This window comes from Amborella trichopoda, chromosome 7 (assembly GCF_054954075.1).
Source record: "Amborella trichopoda isolate Santa Cruz 75 chromosome 7, AtrichopodaSantaCruz75HAP2 v2.0, whole genome shotgun sequence".
Lineage (NCBI taxonomy): Eukaryota > Viridiplantae > Streptophyta > Magnoliopsida > Amborellales > Amborellaceae > Amborella > Amborella trichopoda.
In genome coordinates, this window is record NC_142342.1 from 22,103,973 (window position 1) to 22,120,957 (window position 16,985).

Below are 16,985 nucleotides of genomic sequence, written 5' to 3' on the forward strand. Positions count from 1 at the left end.
GTACTAATAGTCGTAGTAGGTACTAGTAATAGTAGTATGTACTAGTAGTAGTTGTACATGTATTAGTAATAGTACTAGTAGTACGTACTAGTACAACTACTACTAGTACATAATAAAAGTACATACTAGTAGTATAGACAAGTAGTACATACTAATATATACTACCCATACTAGTACATAATATTACTACTACTAGTACTAGTATTATTTGTACTATTATGTACTAGTAGTATGTACTACTAGTACTAGCACTACTAGTACATACTAATACTAGTAGTGTTACTAGTTCTAGAATGTACTAGTTGTGCTACTATTACTAGTAGTACTTAATACTACGAGTAGTACTTGTACTACTACGAGTAGTGCTAGTAGTACTTGTACTATAATGAGTAGTACGAGTATTACTTGTAGTACATACTACTACTAGTAAAACTAATTCTACAAGTACTTTTAGTATGTACTAGAAGTACATACTAGTAGTATTGATACTAGTACGAGAAGTATAAATTATATTAGTAGTACATTCTAGTACTAATAATACTTACTAGTATGTACTACAAGAATGTACTATAATAAATACTTGGAGTATTAGTAGTACATACTAGTATGTTCTAGTAGTAGTAGTAGTACGTATTAGTAGTTCTAGTATTACTAGTAGTACTTACTACAACGAGTAGTACTAGTAGTACTTGTACGAGTAGTACTTACTACTACAAGTATTACTAGTAGTACTTACTACTACAAGTATTACGAGTGCTACAACTTCTGATAGTAGTACATGAACTAGTAGTAGTACTAGTAGTATGTACTAGTACAAATACTACTAGTACATATTATTAATACATACTAGTAGTACTAGTACTATAGACAAGTAGTACATACTAATATATACTACCCGTACTAGTAGTAGTACATACTAGTATGTACTAGTAGTATTAGTAGTAGTATGTACTAGTAGTGCTAGTATTACAAGAAATACTTACTATTATGAGTAGTACTTGTACTACTACGAGTAGTACTAGTAGTACTTGTTCTACTCGAGTAGTACTAGTAGTACTTGTGCTACTACAAGTAGTACGAGTACTACAACTACTGGTAGTAGTAGCACATGTACTAGTAGTAGTACTAGTAGTATAGACAAGTAGTACATACTAATATAAACTACCCATACCAGTACATAATATTACTACTGCTGGTACTAGTATTACTAGTAGTATATACTAGTATGTACTACTAGTACAAGTATTAGTAGTATTATTATGTACTAGTAATAAATACTATTAGTACTAGCACTACTAGTACATACTAGTATTTGTAACACTACTAGTAGTACTTACTACTATGAATCGTACAAGTACTACTACGAGTATACTAGTAGTACATGTACTACTACGAGTAGTACTAGTTGTACATGTACTACTACGAGTAGTACGAGTATTATTAGTAGTACATACTACTACTAGTAGTACTAATAGAACTAATTCAACATGTACTACTAGTACGTACTAGCAGTACATACTAGTAGTATTAGTACTAATACTAGTAGTAATAGTACTAGTACTAGAAGTACTAATTCTACAAGCAGTACATACTAGTACTAATAGTACTTACTAGTATGTACTACAAGTGTGTATTAGAATACTTACTTGGAGTATTAGTAATATATACCAGTATGTACTAGTAGTAGTAGTAGTACTTACTACTACTAGTAGTACCTGTAGTACTTGTACTACTACGAGTAGTACTAGTACTACTACGAGTAGTACGAGTACAACAACTACTGGTAAAAGTATTACTAGTAGTATGTACTAGTACAACTACTACTAGTACATATTATTAGTACATACCAGTAGTACTAGTAGTGTAGACAAATAGTACATACTAATATATACTACTCGTACTAGTATATAATATTACTACTGCTAGTACTAGTAGTAGTAGCTCTACATGTACAACTAGTCTGTACTATCAGTACATACTAGTAGAATTAGTACTAATACTTCTAGTATTAATACTAGTTCTAGAAGTACTAATTCTACTAGTAGTACATACTAGTAATAATAGTACTTACTAGTATGTACTACAAGTATGTACTAGAATACAAACTTTGAGTATTAGTAGTACATACTAGTATGTACTAATAGTAGTAGTAGGTACTAGTAGTAGTAGTATGTACCAGTAGTAGTAGTACATGTATTAGTAATAGTACTAGTAGTATGTACTAGTACAACTACTACTAGTACTTATTAAAAGTACATACTAGTAGTATAGACAAGTAGTACATACTAATATATACTACCCGTACTAGTACATAATATTACTACTACAAGTACTATTGCTAGTACTAGTATTACTAATAGTACATACTAGTAAGTACTACTAGTACTTGTATTATTAGTACTATTATGTACTAGTTGTATGTACTACTAGTACTAGCACTACAAGTACATACTAATACTAGTAGTGTTACTAGTTCTAGAATGTACTAGTTGTGCTACTATTACTAGTAGTACTTACTACTACGAGTAGTACTTGTACTACTACGAGTAGTGCTAGTAGTACTTGTACTATTATGAGTAGTACGAGTATTACTTGTAGTACATACTACTACTAGTAGAACTAATTCTACATGTACTTTTAGTATGTACTAGCTGTACATACTAGTAGTATTGGTACTAGTACAAGAAGTATAAATTCTATTAGTAGTACATACTAGTACTAATACTACTTACTAGTATGTACTACAAGTATGTACTAGAATAAATTCTTGGAGTATTAGTAGTACATACTAGCATGTTCTAGTAGTAGTTGTTGTAGTACGTATTAGTAGTGCTAGTATTACTAGTAGTACTTACTACTACGAGTAGTACTAGTAGGACTTGAACTACTACGAGTAGTACTAGTAATACTACGAGTATTACGAGTGCTACAACTTCTCATAATAAAACATGAACTAGTAGTAGTACTAGTAGTATGTACTAGTACAAATACTACTAGTACATATTATTAGTACATACTAGTAGTACTAGTAGTATAGACAAGTAGTACATACTAATATATACTACCCGTACTAGGAGTAGTACATATTAGTATGTACTAGTAGTATTAGTAGTAGTATGTACTAGTAGTGCTAGTATTACAAGTGGTACTTACTATTATGAGTAGCACTTGTACTACTATAAGTAGTACGAGTAGTATTAGTAGTACTAGTCGTAGTACTAGTAATATGTACTAGTACAACTACTACTAGTACATTTTATTTGTACATACAAGTAGTACTAGTAGTATAGACAAGTAGTACATACAAACATATACTACCCGTACTAGTACATAATATTACCACAACTAGTACTACTGCTAGTACTAGTATTACTTGTAGTACATACTAGTATGTACTACTAGTACTAGTATTAGTAGTACAATTATGTACTAGTAGTATGTACTACTAGTACTAGCACTACTAGCACATACTAGTACTAGTAGTGTTACTAGTACTAGTATATATTAGTAGTTTCTACTACAAGTAGTACTTGTACTACTACGGGTAGTACTAGTAGTACTTGTACTACTACGAGTACTACGAGTATTACTAGTAGTACTTACTACTACAAGTAGTATTAGTAGAACTAGTTTTACATGTACTACTAGTACGTACTAGTAGTACAAACTAGTAGTATTAGTACTAATACTAGTACTAGTATTAGTGTTAGTACTAGAAGTATTAATTCAACTAGTAGTACATACTAGTACTAATAGTACATACTAGTATGTACAACAAGTAGCTACTAGAATACATACTTCGAGTATTAGTAGTACATACTAGTATGTACTAGTAGTAGCAGTAGTATGTACTAGCATTTAGTAGTACTTACCACTACGAGTAGTTCTAGTGGTACTTGTTTTACTACGAGTAGTATGAGTCTTACTACTGGTAGTAGTAGTATATGTACTAGTAGTAGTACTAGTAGTATGTACTAGTACAACAACTACTAGTACAAGTACTATTAGTACATATTATTAGTACATACCAGTAGTATAGACAAGTTATACATACAAATATATACTACCCATACTAGTACATAATATTACTACTACTAGTACTACTGCTAGTACAATATTATTAGTAGTACGTACTAGTATGTACTACTAGTACTAGTACTAGTAGTAATATTATGTACTAGTAGTATGTTTTTCTAGTACTAGTACACTACTTGTACTAGTATGTACTAGTAGTGCTAGTATTACTAGTAGTACTTACTACTAGAAGTTGTACGAGTAGTACTTGTACTACTACGAGAGGTACTAGTAGTATTTGTACTTCTACGAGTAGTACGAGTACTACAACTACTGGTAGTAGTAGTACATGAACTAGAAGTAGTACTAGTAGTATGTACTAGTACAACTACAACTAGTACATATTATTAGTACATACTAAAAGTACATAATATTACTACTACTAGTACATAATATTACTACTACTAGTACATAATATTACTACTACTAGTACTACTGCTAGTACTAGTATTGCTAGTAATATATACTAGCATGTACTATTAATACAAGTATGAGTAGTATTATTATGTACTAGTTGTATGTACTACTAGTACTAGCACTACTAGTATATACTAGTACTAGTATGTACTAGTAATTCTAGTGTTATTAGTAGTACTTACTACTACGAGTAAAACTAGTAGTACTTGTACTACTACGTGTAGTCCTAGTAGTACGAGTATTACTAGTAGTACATACTACAACTAGTCGAACTAATAGAACTAGTTCTACATGTACTACTAGTATGTACTAGCAGTACATACTAAAAGTATTAGTACTAATACTAGTAGTATTAGCACTAGTACTAGAACTAGTATGTACTTGCAGTGCTAGTATTAAATACTACTACGGGTAGTACTAGTAGTACTTGTACTACTAAAAGTAGTACTAGTAGTACTTGTACTACTACTAGTAGTACGAGTATTACAAGTAGTACATACTATTATATACTACCCGTACTAGTATTACTACTGGTACTACTGCCAGTACTAATATTATTAGTAGTACATACTAGTATGTACTACAAGTACTAGAATTAGTAGTACTATTATGTACTAGTAGTATGTACTACTAGTACTAGCACGACTAGTACATACTAGTACTAATAGTGTTACTAGTACTAGTATGTACTGGTGGTGCTAGTATTACTAGTAGTACTTATTACTACGAGTAGTACTAGTAATACTCATACTACAACGAGTAGTACTAGTAGAACTAGTTCTACATGTACTACATCTATGTACTAGCTGTACATACTAGTAGTATTAGTATTAATACTAGTAGTATTAACACTAATACTAGAAGTACTAATTCTAGTAGTAATACATACTAGTACTAATAGTACTTACTAGTATGTACTACAAGTACGTACCAGAATACATACTTGGAGTATTAGTAGTACAAACTAGTTTGTACTAGTAGTAGTAGTAGTTTGTATAAGTAGTGCTAATATTACTAATAGTATTTACTACTACGAGTAGTACTAGTAGTACTTGTACTACTACGAACAGTACTTGTACTACTAAGTGTAATACGAGTTCTACAACTACTGGTAGTAGTAGTACATGTACTAGATGTAATACTAGTAGTATGTACTAGTACAACTACTACTAGTACATATTATTAGTACATACTAGTAGTACTAGTAGTACAGACAAGTAGTACATACTAATATAAACTACCCGTACTAGTACATAATATTACTACTACTAGTACTACTGTAAGTACTAGTATTACTAGTAGTGCCTAGTAGTATGTACTACTAGTACTAGTATTAGTAGCTCTATTATGTACTAGTAGTTTGTACTACTAGTATTAGCACTACTAGTACATACTAATGCAAGTTGTTTTACTAGTACAAGTACGTACTAGTAGTGCTAGTATTACTAGTAGTACTTTCTACTACGAGTAGTACTAGTAGTACTTGTACTACTACAAGTAGTACTAGTAGTAGTTATACTACTACGAGTAGTACTAGTGGTACTTGTTCTACCACGAGTAGTACGAGTATTACTAGTAGTTCATACTACTACTAATTCTACTAGTAGTACATACAAGTACTAATAGTACTTACTAAGATGTACTACAAGTATGTACTAGAATACAAACTTTGAGTATTAGTAGTACATATTAGTATGTAGTAGTAGTAGTAGTATCTACTAGTAGTTCTAGTATTACTAGTAGTACTTACTGCTACGAGTAGTTCTAGTAGTACTTGTACTACTACGAGTAGTACTTGTAGTACTTGTAGTACTTGTACTACAACGAGTAGTATGAGTTTTACTAGTAGTACTTACTACTACTAATAGTACTAGTAGAACTAGTTCTACATGTACTACTAGTATGTTCTAGAAGTACATACTAGTAGTATAAGTACTAAAACTAGTAGTATTAGTACTAGTACTAAAAGTACTAATTCTGCTAGTAGTACGTACTAGTACTCAAAGTACTAATTCTACTAGTAGTACATACTAGTACTAATAGTACTTACTAGTATGTACTAGAAGTATGTACTAGAATACATTCTTGGAGTATTTGTAGTACGTACTAGTATGTGCTAGTAGTAGTAGTATGTACAAGTAGTGCTAGTATTACTGGTAGTACTTACTACTACGAGTAGTACTAGTAGTACTTTTACTACTACGAGTAGTACTAGTAGTGCTGGTACTACTTCGAGTAGTTCGCGTACTACAACTACTGGTAGTAGTAATACATGTACTAAAAGTAGTACTTGTAGTAGTACTAGTAGTTGTACTAGTAGTATGTACTAGTACAACTACAACTAGTACATATTGTTAGTACATACTAGTAGTACAGACAAGTGGTTCATACTAATATATACTATTAGTACAGACGAGTAGTACCCGTATTACTAGTAGTACATACCACTACTCGTAGTACTATTAGAACTAGTTCTATATGTACTACTAGTATGTACTGCTAGTGCATACTAGTAGTAATAGTACTAATACAAGTAGGATTAGTACTAATACTAGAAGTACTAATTCTACTAGCAATGTTACTAGTACTAGTATGTACTAGTAGTGCTAGTATTACTAGTAGTACTTACTGCTACATGTAGTACTAGTAGTACTTGTACAAGTGTACTAGTAGTACTTGTATTATAACGAGTAGTTCGAGTATTACTAATAGTACATACTACTACTAGTAGTACTAGTAGAACTAGTTCTACGTGTGCTACTAGTTTGTACTAGCTGTACATACTAGTAGTATTAGTACTAATACTAGTATTATTAGTACTACTACTTTTAGTATTAGTAGTACATACTAATATGTACTAATAGTAGTAGTTGTAGTATGTACTAGTAGTGCTAGTATTACTAGTAGTACTTACTACTACGAGTAGTACGAGTAGTACTAGTAGTACTTGTACTACTAGAAGTAATACTAGTCGCACTTATACTATTATGAGTAGTACGAGTATTACTAGTAGTACATACTACTACAAATAGTACTAGTAGAACTAGTTCTACGTGTGCTACTAGTATGTACTAGCTGTACATACTACTAGTATTAGTACTAATACTAATAGTATTAGTACTAGTACTAGAAGCACTCATTCTACTATTAGTACATACTAGTACTAATAGTACTTACGAGTATGTACTACAAGTATGGACTAGAATACTACGTACTACAAGTACTGCTCGTAGTAGTACAAATACTACTAGTTCTACTCGTAGTAGTAAGTACTACTAGTAATACTAGCACTACTAGTACAAACTACTACTACTACTAGTACATACTAGTATGTACTACTAATACTCCAAGTATGTATTCTTGTACATACTTGTAGTACATAGTAGTAAGTACTATTAGTATTAATATGTACTACTAGTACAATTAGTACTTCTAGTATTAGTGCTAATACTGTTAGTATTATTACTAATACTACTAGTATGTACAGCTAGTACATACCAGTAGTACATGTAGAACTAGTTCTACTAGTACTACTCGTAGTAGCACAAGTACTACGAGTACTACTCAAAGTAGTAATTACTACTAGTAATACAAGCACTACTAGTACTAGTAACACTACTAGTACTAGTATGTACTACTAATACTAGTACTAGTAGTACATACAAGTCTGTACTACTAATAATACTAGTACTAGCAGTAGTACTAGTAGAAGTAATATTATGTACTAGTACGGCTATTATATATAAGTATGTACTACTTTTCTATCCTTCTAGTACTACTGGTATGTACTAATACTATGTACTAGTAGTAGTTGTACTAGTACATACTACTAGTACTACTTCTAGTACATGTACTACTACTACCAGTAGTAGTACTCTTAATACTCATAGTAGTTCAAGTACTACTAGTACTACTCGTAGTAGTAAGTACTACTAGTAATACTAGCACTACTAGTACATACTACCACTACTACTACTAGTACATACTACTAATACTCCAACTATGTATTCTAGTACATACTTAGTGTACTTACTAGTAAGTACTATTAGTACTAGTATGTACTACTAGTAGAATTCGAACTTCTAGGATTAATACTAATGCTACTAGTATGTACTGCTAGTACATACTAGAAGTACATGTAGAAAGGTTCTACAAGTACTACTAGTAGTATGTACTACTAGTAATACTCGTACTACTCGCAGTAGTACAAGTACTACAGTTACTACTCGTAGTAGTACAAGTACTACTAGTATTACTCGGAGTAGTAAGTACTACTAGTAATACTAACACTACTAGTACGAGTAGTGTTGTACTAATAGTGCTAGTACTAGTAGTACATACAACTAGTACATAATAGTACTACTAATACTAGTACTAGTAGTACATACTGGTATGTACTACTAGTAATACTAGTACTAACAGTAGTACTAATAGTAGTAATATTTTGTACTAGTACGGGTAGTCTATAATAGTATGTACTACTTGTCTACACTACTAGTACTACTAGTATGTACTAATAATATGTACTCGTAGTAGTTGTACTAGTACATACTACTAGTACAACTACTAGTACATGTACTACTACTACCAGTAGTTGTAGTACACGACTACTCATTCTACTAGTACTTGTACTAGTACTACTTGTACTACTACGAGTAGTACTAGTACTACTTGTACTACTACGAGTAGGACTAGTAGCACTAGTACTACCACGAGTTGAACGTGTACTTCAATTATTGGTAGTAGTAGTACATGTACTAGTAGTAGTACTAGTAGTATGTACCAGTACAACGACTACTAGTACATATTATTAGTACATACTAGTAGTACTAGTAGTACATACTAATATATATTACCAGTACAAGTACATAAAATTACTACTACTAGTACTATTGCGAGTAGTAGTACAACTACTACTAGTACATATTATTTATACATACTAGTAGTACTAGTAGTATAGAAAAGTAGTACATACTAATATATACTACCCGTACTAATACATAATATTACTACTACTAGTACTACTGCTAGTACTAGTATTACTTGTAGTACATACTAGTATGTACTACTAGTACTAGTATTAATATTACTATTACGTACTAGTTGTATGTACCACTAGTACTAGAACTACTAGTACATACTAGTACTAACAGTGTTACTAGTACTAGTATTTACAAGTAGTGTTAGTATTACGAATAGTACATACTACTACGAGTAGTACTAGTAGTACTTGTACTACTACGAGTAATGCTAGTAGTACTTGTACTACAACGAGTAGTACAAATATTACTAGTAGTACGTACTACAACTAATAGTACTAGTTGAACTCGTTCTACATGTACTACTAGTATGCACTTGCAGTACATACTAGTAGTACTAGTAGAATTAGTTCTACATGTACTACTAGTATTAGTACTAATACTAGTAGCATTAGTACTAGTACGAGAAGTTCTAATTCTGCAAGTAGTACATACTAGTACTAATAGTACTTTCTAGTATGTACTACTAGTATGTACTAGAATACATACTTGGAGTATTAGTAGTACATACTAGTATGTACTAGTAGTAGTAGTAGTATGTACTTGTAGTACTTGTATTACTAGTAGTACTTCTTGCTACGAGTAATATTAATAGTATTTGTACTACTACGAGTAGTACTAGTAGTACTTGTACTACTACGAGTAGTACTAGCTGTACTTCTACTACTACGAGTAGTACGTGTACTACAACTACTTGTAGTAGTATTATGAGTAGTATGTACTAGTTCAACTACTACTAGTACATATTATTTGTACATACTAGTAGTTCTAGTAGTATAGAAAAGTAGTACATACTAATATATACTACCCGTACTAGTTCATAATATTACTACTACTAGTACTACTGCTAGTACTTGTATTACTAGTAGTACATACTAATATGTACTCATAGTACTAGCAATAGTAGTAATATTATGTAGTAGTAGTATGTACTACTAGTACTAGCACTACTTGTACATACTACTACTAGTAATACTAGTAGAACTAGTTCTACATGTTCTACTAGTATGTACTAGCAGTACATACTAGTAGTATTAGTACTAATACTTGTATCATTAGTACTAGTACTAGAAGTACTAATTCTACTAGTTCATATTAGTACTAATAGTACTTTCTAGTATGTACTAGAATACATACTTGGAGTACTAATAGTACTCACTAGTGTGTGCTAGAATACATACTTGGAGTATTAGTAGTACATACTAGTATGTACTAGTAGTAGTAGTATGTACTAGTAGTACTTACTACTACGAGGGGTACTAATAGTACTTGTATTACTACGAGTAGTTCTAGTGGTATTTGTAATACTACGAGCAGTACTTGTACTACTACGAGTAGTTCTAGTGGTATTTGTAACACTACGAGCAGTACTTGTACTATTACGAGTAGTACGTGTACTACAACTACTGGTAGTAGTATTACTAGTAGTACGTACTAGTTCAACTACTTCTAGTACATATTATTAGTACATACTAGTAGTAGTACTACTACTAGTACTACTACTAATCCTAGTATTACGAGTAGTACATATTAGTATGTACTACTAGTACTAGTAATGTAGTACTATTATGTAGTAGTAGTATGTACTACTAGTACTAGCACTACTAGAAGATACTAGTACAAGTAACACTACTAGTACTAGTATGTACTAGTAGTGCTAGTATTACTAGTAGTACTTACTACTACGGGTAGTACGAGTAGTACTTGTACTACTACGAGTAGCACTAGATGTACTTGTACTATTACGAGTAGTACGAGTATTACTAATAGTACAAACTACTACCAGTAGTACTAGTAGAACTAGTTCTACATGTACTACTAGTATGTACTCGCAGTACATACAAGTAGTATTAATACTAATACTAGTAGTATTAGTACGAGTACTAGAAGTACTAATTCTACTAGTAGTACATACTAGTACTAATAGTACTTACTACATACTTGGAGTATTAGTAGTAGATACTAGCATGTACTAGTAGTAGTAATGTGTACTAATGGCGCTAGTAATACTAGTAGCACATACTACTACGAGTAGTACTAGTAGTACTTGTACTACTACGAGTAGTACAAGTAGTACTTGTACTTATACGAGTAGTATGAGTACTACAACTACTGTGAGTAGTAGTACTAGAAGTATGTACTAGTACAACTACTACTAGTACGTATTATTAGTACATATTAGTAGTATAGACAAGTAGTACATACTAATATATACTACCTATATTAGTACATAATATTACTACTACTAGTACTACTGCTAATACTAGTTTTACTAGTGGTACATACTAGTTATGTACTAATAGTACTAGTATTAGTAGTACTGATATGTATTAGTAGTATGTACTACTAGGACTAGTACTACTACTACATACTAGTCCATACTAGTATGCACTACTAGTACATACTAGTATGTACTACTTGTTAGTACTACCAGTACTACTAGAATGTACTAATAATATGTACTAGTAGTAGCTGTACTAGTACATACTAGTAATACATGTAGAACTAGTTCTACTAAAACTACTAGTATTAATATGTACTACTAGTAATACTCGTACTACTCGTAGTAGTTTAAGTACTACTCATACTACTCGTAGCAGAACAAGTACTACTAGTACTACTCATACTACTCGTAGCAGTACAAGTACTACTCGTATGAGTACGAGTACTACTAGTACATACTAGTACTAATAACACTATTAGTACTACTCGTAGTACATACTACTAGCACATAATAGTACTACCAATATTAGTACTAGTAGTACATACTAATATGTACTATTAATAATACTAGTTCTACCAGTAGTACTAGTAATAGTAATATGATGTACTAGTATAGGTAGTATATATTAGTATGTACTACTTGTCTATACTACTAGTACTACTAGTACGTACTGCTAATATGTACTAGTAGTTGTCGTACTAATACATACTACCAGTACTACTACTAGTACTACTACTAGTACATGTACTACTACAACTAGTAGTTGTAGTACTAGCACTACTCGTAATAGTACAAGTACTATTAGTACTACTCGTAGTAGTACAAGTACTACTAGTACTACTCGTAATAGTTGGTACTACTAATAATACTAACACTACTAGTACATACCACTACTACTACTACTAGTACAAACTAGTATGTACTACTAATACTCCAACTATGTATTCTAGTGCATATTAGTAAGTACTATTAGTACTAGTATGTACTACTAATAGAAATAATACTTCTAAGACTAGTACTAATACTACTAGTATGTACAGTTAGTACATGGTAATAGTACACGTAGAACTAGTTCTAAAAGTACTACTAGTAGTAGTATGTGCTACTAGTAATACTCGTACTACTCGTAGTAATACAAGTACTACTAGTACTACACGTATTAGTGCAAGTACTACTAGTACTACTCGTAGTAGTAAGTACTACTAGTAATATTAGCACTATTAGTGCATACTACTACTACTACTAGTACATAATAGTATGTTCTACTAATACTCCAAGTATGTATTCTAATACATACTTGTAGTACATATTAGTAACTACTATTAGTACTAGTATGTACTACTAGTAGAATTAGTACTTCTAGTACTAGTACTAATACTACTAGTATTATTACTAATACTACTACTATGTACTGCTTGTACATACTAATAGTACATGTAGAGCTAGTTCTATTAGTACTACCAGTAGTAGTATGTACTACAAGTAATACTCGTACTACTCGTAGTAGTATGTACTACTAGTAATACTCGTACTACTCGTAATAGTACTACTAGTACTACTCGTTGTAGTACAAGTACTACTCGTAGTAGTAAGTACTACTAGTAATACTAGCACTACTAGTACATACTACAACTACTACGAGTACATATTACAACTACTAGTACAAATATGTACTAGTAATGCTAGTACTAGTAGTACATACTACTGTTACATAATAGTACTGCTAATATTAGTACTAGTAGTACATACTAGTATATACTTCTAGTAATACTAGTACTAGCAGTAGTACTAGTAGTAGTAATATTAGGTACTAGTACGGGTAGTTTATATTAGTGTGTACTACTTGTCTATACTACTAGTACCACTACTATGTACTACTTGTCTATACTACTAGTACCACTAGTATGTACTACTTGTCTATACCACTAGTATGTACTAATAGTATGTACTAGTAGTAGTTGTACTAGTACATACCACTAGTACTACTACTTGTACATGTACTACTTCTACCAGTAGTTTTAGTACTCGTACTACTCGTAGTAGTACCAGTACTACTAGTACTACTAATTGTACATGTACTACTAAAAATACTATTACTAGCAATAGTACCAGTAGTAGTAATATTATGTACTAATATGGGTAGTATATATTAGTATATACTACTTGTCTAAACTACCAGTACTACTAGTATGTACTAATAATATGTACTAGTAGTAGTTGTACTAGTACATACTACTTGTACATGTAGTACTACTACCAGTAATTGTAGTACTCGTACTACTCGTAGTAGTAAAAGTACTACTCGTAGTAGTACAAGTACTACTAGTACTACTCGTAGTAGTACAAGTACTACTATTACTACTAGTACATACTACTACTACTTTTACTAGTACACACTAATATGTACTACTAATACTCCAAGTAAGTATTCTAGTACATACATGTAGTACATAATAGTAAGTAAAATTAGTACTAGTGTGTACCATTAGTAGAATAAGTACTTCTAGTACTAATACGATGTACTGCTAGTACTTACTAGTAGTACATGTAGAACTAGTTCTACTAGTACTTTTAGTACTAGTTCTAATACTACCAGTAATAGTACTAATACTACTAGCATGTAGAACTAGTTCTACTAGTACTACAAGTAGTAGTATGTACTACTAGTAATACACGTACTACTCGTAGTAGTAAAGGTACTACTAGTACTACTCGTAATAGTACAAGAACTTCTAGTTCTACTCGTTTGTACTAGTAGGAGTAGCAGTAGTACGTACTAGTAGTGCTAGATTACTAGTAGTACTTACTATTACAGGTAGTACTAGTAATACTTGTACTACTACGAGTAGTACAAGTAGTTTTCGTACTACTACGAGTAGTATGAGTAGTACAAGTACTGGTAGTAATAGTACATGTACTAGTAGTATGTACTAGTGCAACAACTACTAGTACATATTATTAGTACATACTAGTAGTACTAGTAGTGTGGTCAATAAAACATACTAATATATACTACCCGTATTAGTACATAATAATACTACTACTAGTACTACTGCTAGTACTAGTATTACTAGTAGTACATACTAGTATGTACTACTAATACTAGTATTACTTGTACTATTATGTACTAGTAGTATGTACTACTAGTACTAGCACTACTGCACATACTAGTACTAATAGTGTTACTAGTACTAATAGTGTTACTAGTACTAGTATGTACTAGTAGTGCTAGTATTACTAGTAGTACTTACTGCTACGAGTAGTTCTAGTAGTACTTGTACTACTACGAGTAGTACGAGTATTAATAGTAGTACATACTACAACTGGTAGAAATAGTTCATGTACTACTAGTATGTACTAACTGTACATACTAATACTATTAATACTAATACTAGTAGTATTAATACTAGTAAGTACTAGTAAGTACTATTAGTATTAGTACTAGTAAGTACTATTAGTACTAGTAAGTACTATTAGTACTAGTTCTACTAGTATTAGTACTAATACAACTAGCATGTAGAACTAGTTCTACTAGTATTAGTACTAATACTACTAGCATGTAGAACTAGTTCTACTAGTATTAGTACTAATACTACTAGCATGTAGAACTAGTTCTACTAGTTCTACTAGTACTACTAGTAGTAGTATGTTCTACTAGTAATACTCGTGCTACTCAGAGTAGTAAAAGTACTACTAGTACTACTCGTAGTAGTACAAGTACTTCTAGTATTACTCGTTTGTACTAGTAGTAGTAGCAGTAGTATGTACTAGTAGTGCTAGATTACTAATAGTACTTACTACTACGGATAGTACTAGTAGTACTGGTACTACTACTAGTAGTACAAGTAGTACTCTACTACTATGAGTAGTATGAGTACTACAACTACTGGTAATAATAGTACATGTACTAGTAGTATGTACTAGTACAACTACTACTAGTACATATTATTAGTACATATTAGTAGTACTAGTAGTATGGTCAATAAAACATACTAATATATACTTCCCGTATTAGTACATAATAATACTATTACTAGTAGTACATACTAGTATGTACTACCAGTACTAGTATTACTTGTACTATTATGTACTTACTATTACAGGTAGTACTAGTAGTACATGTACTAGATTACTAGTAGTACTTACTATTACAGGTAGTACTAGTAGTACATGTACTAGTAGTAGTACAAGTAGTATGTACTAGTACAACAACTACTAGTACATATTATTAGTACATACTAGTAGTACTAGTAGTATAGAAAAGTAGTACATACTAATATATACTACTCGCACTAGTACATAATATTACTACTGCTAGTGCTACTTTTAGTACTAGTATTACTGGTATTACATACTAGTATGTACTACTAGTACTAGTATTAGTAGTACTATTATGTACTAGTAGTATGTACTACTAGTACAAGCACTACTGTACATACTAGTACAAGTAGTGTTACTTGTACTAGTATGTACTAGTAGTGCTAGTATTACTAGTAGTACTTGTACTGCTACGAGTAGTACGAGTAATACTTGTAGTACATACAACTACTAGTAAGACTAGTTCTACATGTACTACTAGTATGTACTAACAGTACATACTAGTACTATTAATATTAATACTAGTAGTATTAGTACTAGCACTACTGTACATACTAGTACAAGTAGTGTTACTTGCACTAGTATGTACTAGTAGTGCTAGTGTTACTAGTAGTACTTGTACTGCTACGAGTAGTACGAGTATTACTTGTAGTACATACTACTACTAGTAGGACTAGTTCTACATGTACTACTAGTATGTACTAACAGTACATACTAGAACTATTAATATTAATACTAGTAGTATTAGTACTAGTATGTACTACTAATAGAATTAATACTTCTAGTACTACTTATAGTACATGTAAAACTTGTTCTACTAGTACTACTTGTACATGCTAGTCGTACATGTAGAACTAGTTCTACTAGTACTACTAGTAGTAGTATGTACTACTAGTAATACTCGTACTACTCGTATTAGTACTAGTACTACTCGTAGTAGTAAGTACTACTAGTAATACTAGCATTAATAGTACATACTAATAGTAAGTACTACTAGTAACACTACTAAGACTAGTATGTACTAGTAGTGCTAGTACTAGTTGTACATACTACTAGTACATAATAGTACTACTAATACAAGTACAAGTAGTACATACTAGTATGTACTACTAGTAATACTAGTCTTAGCAGTA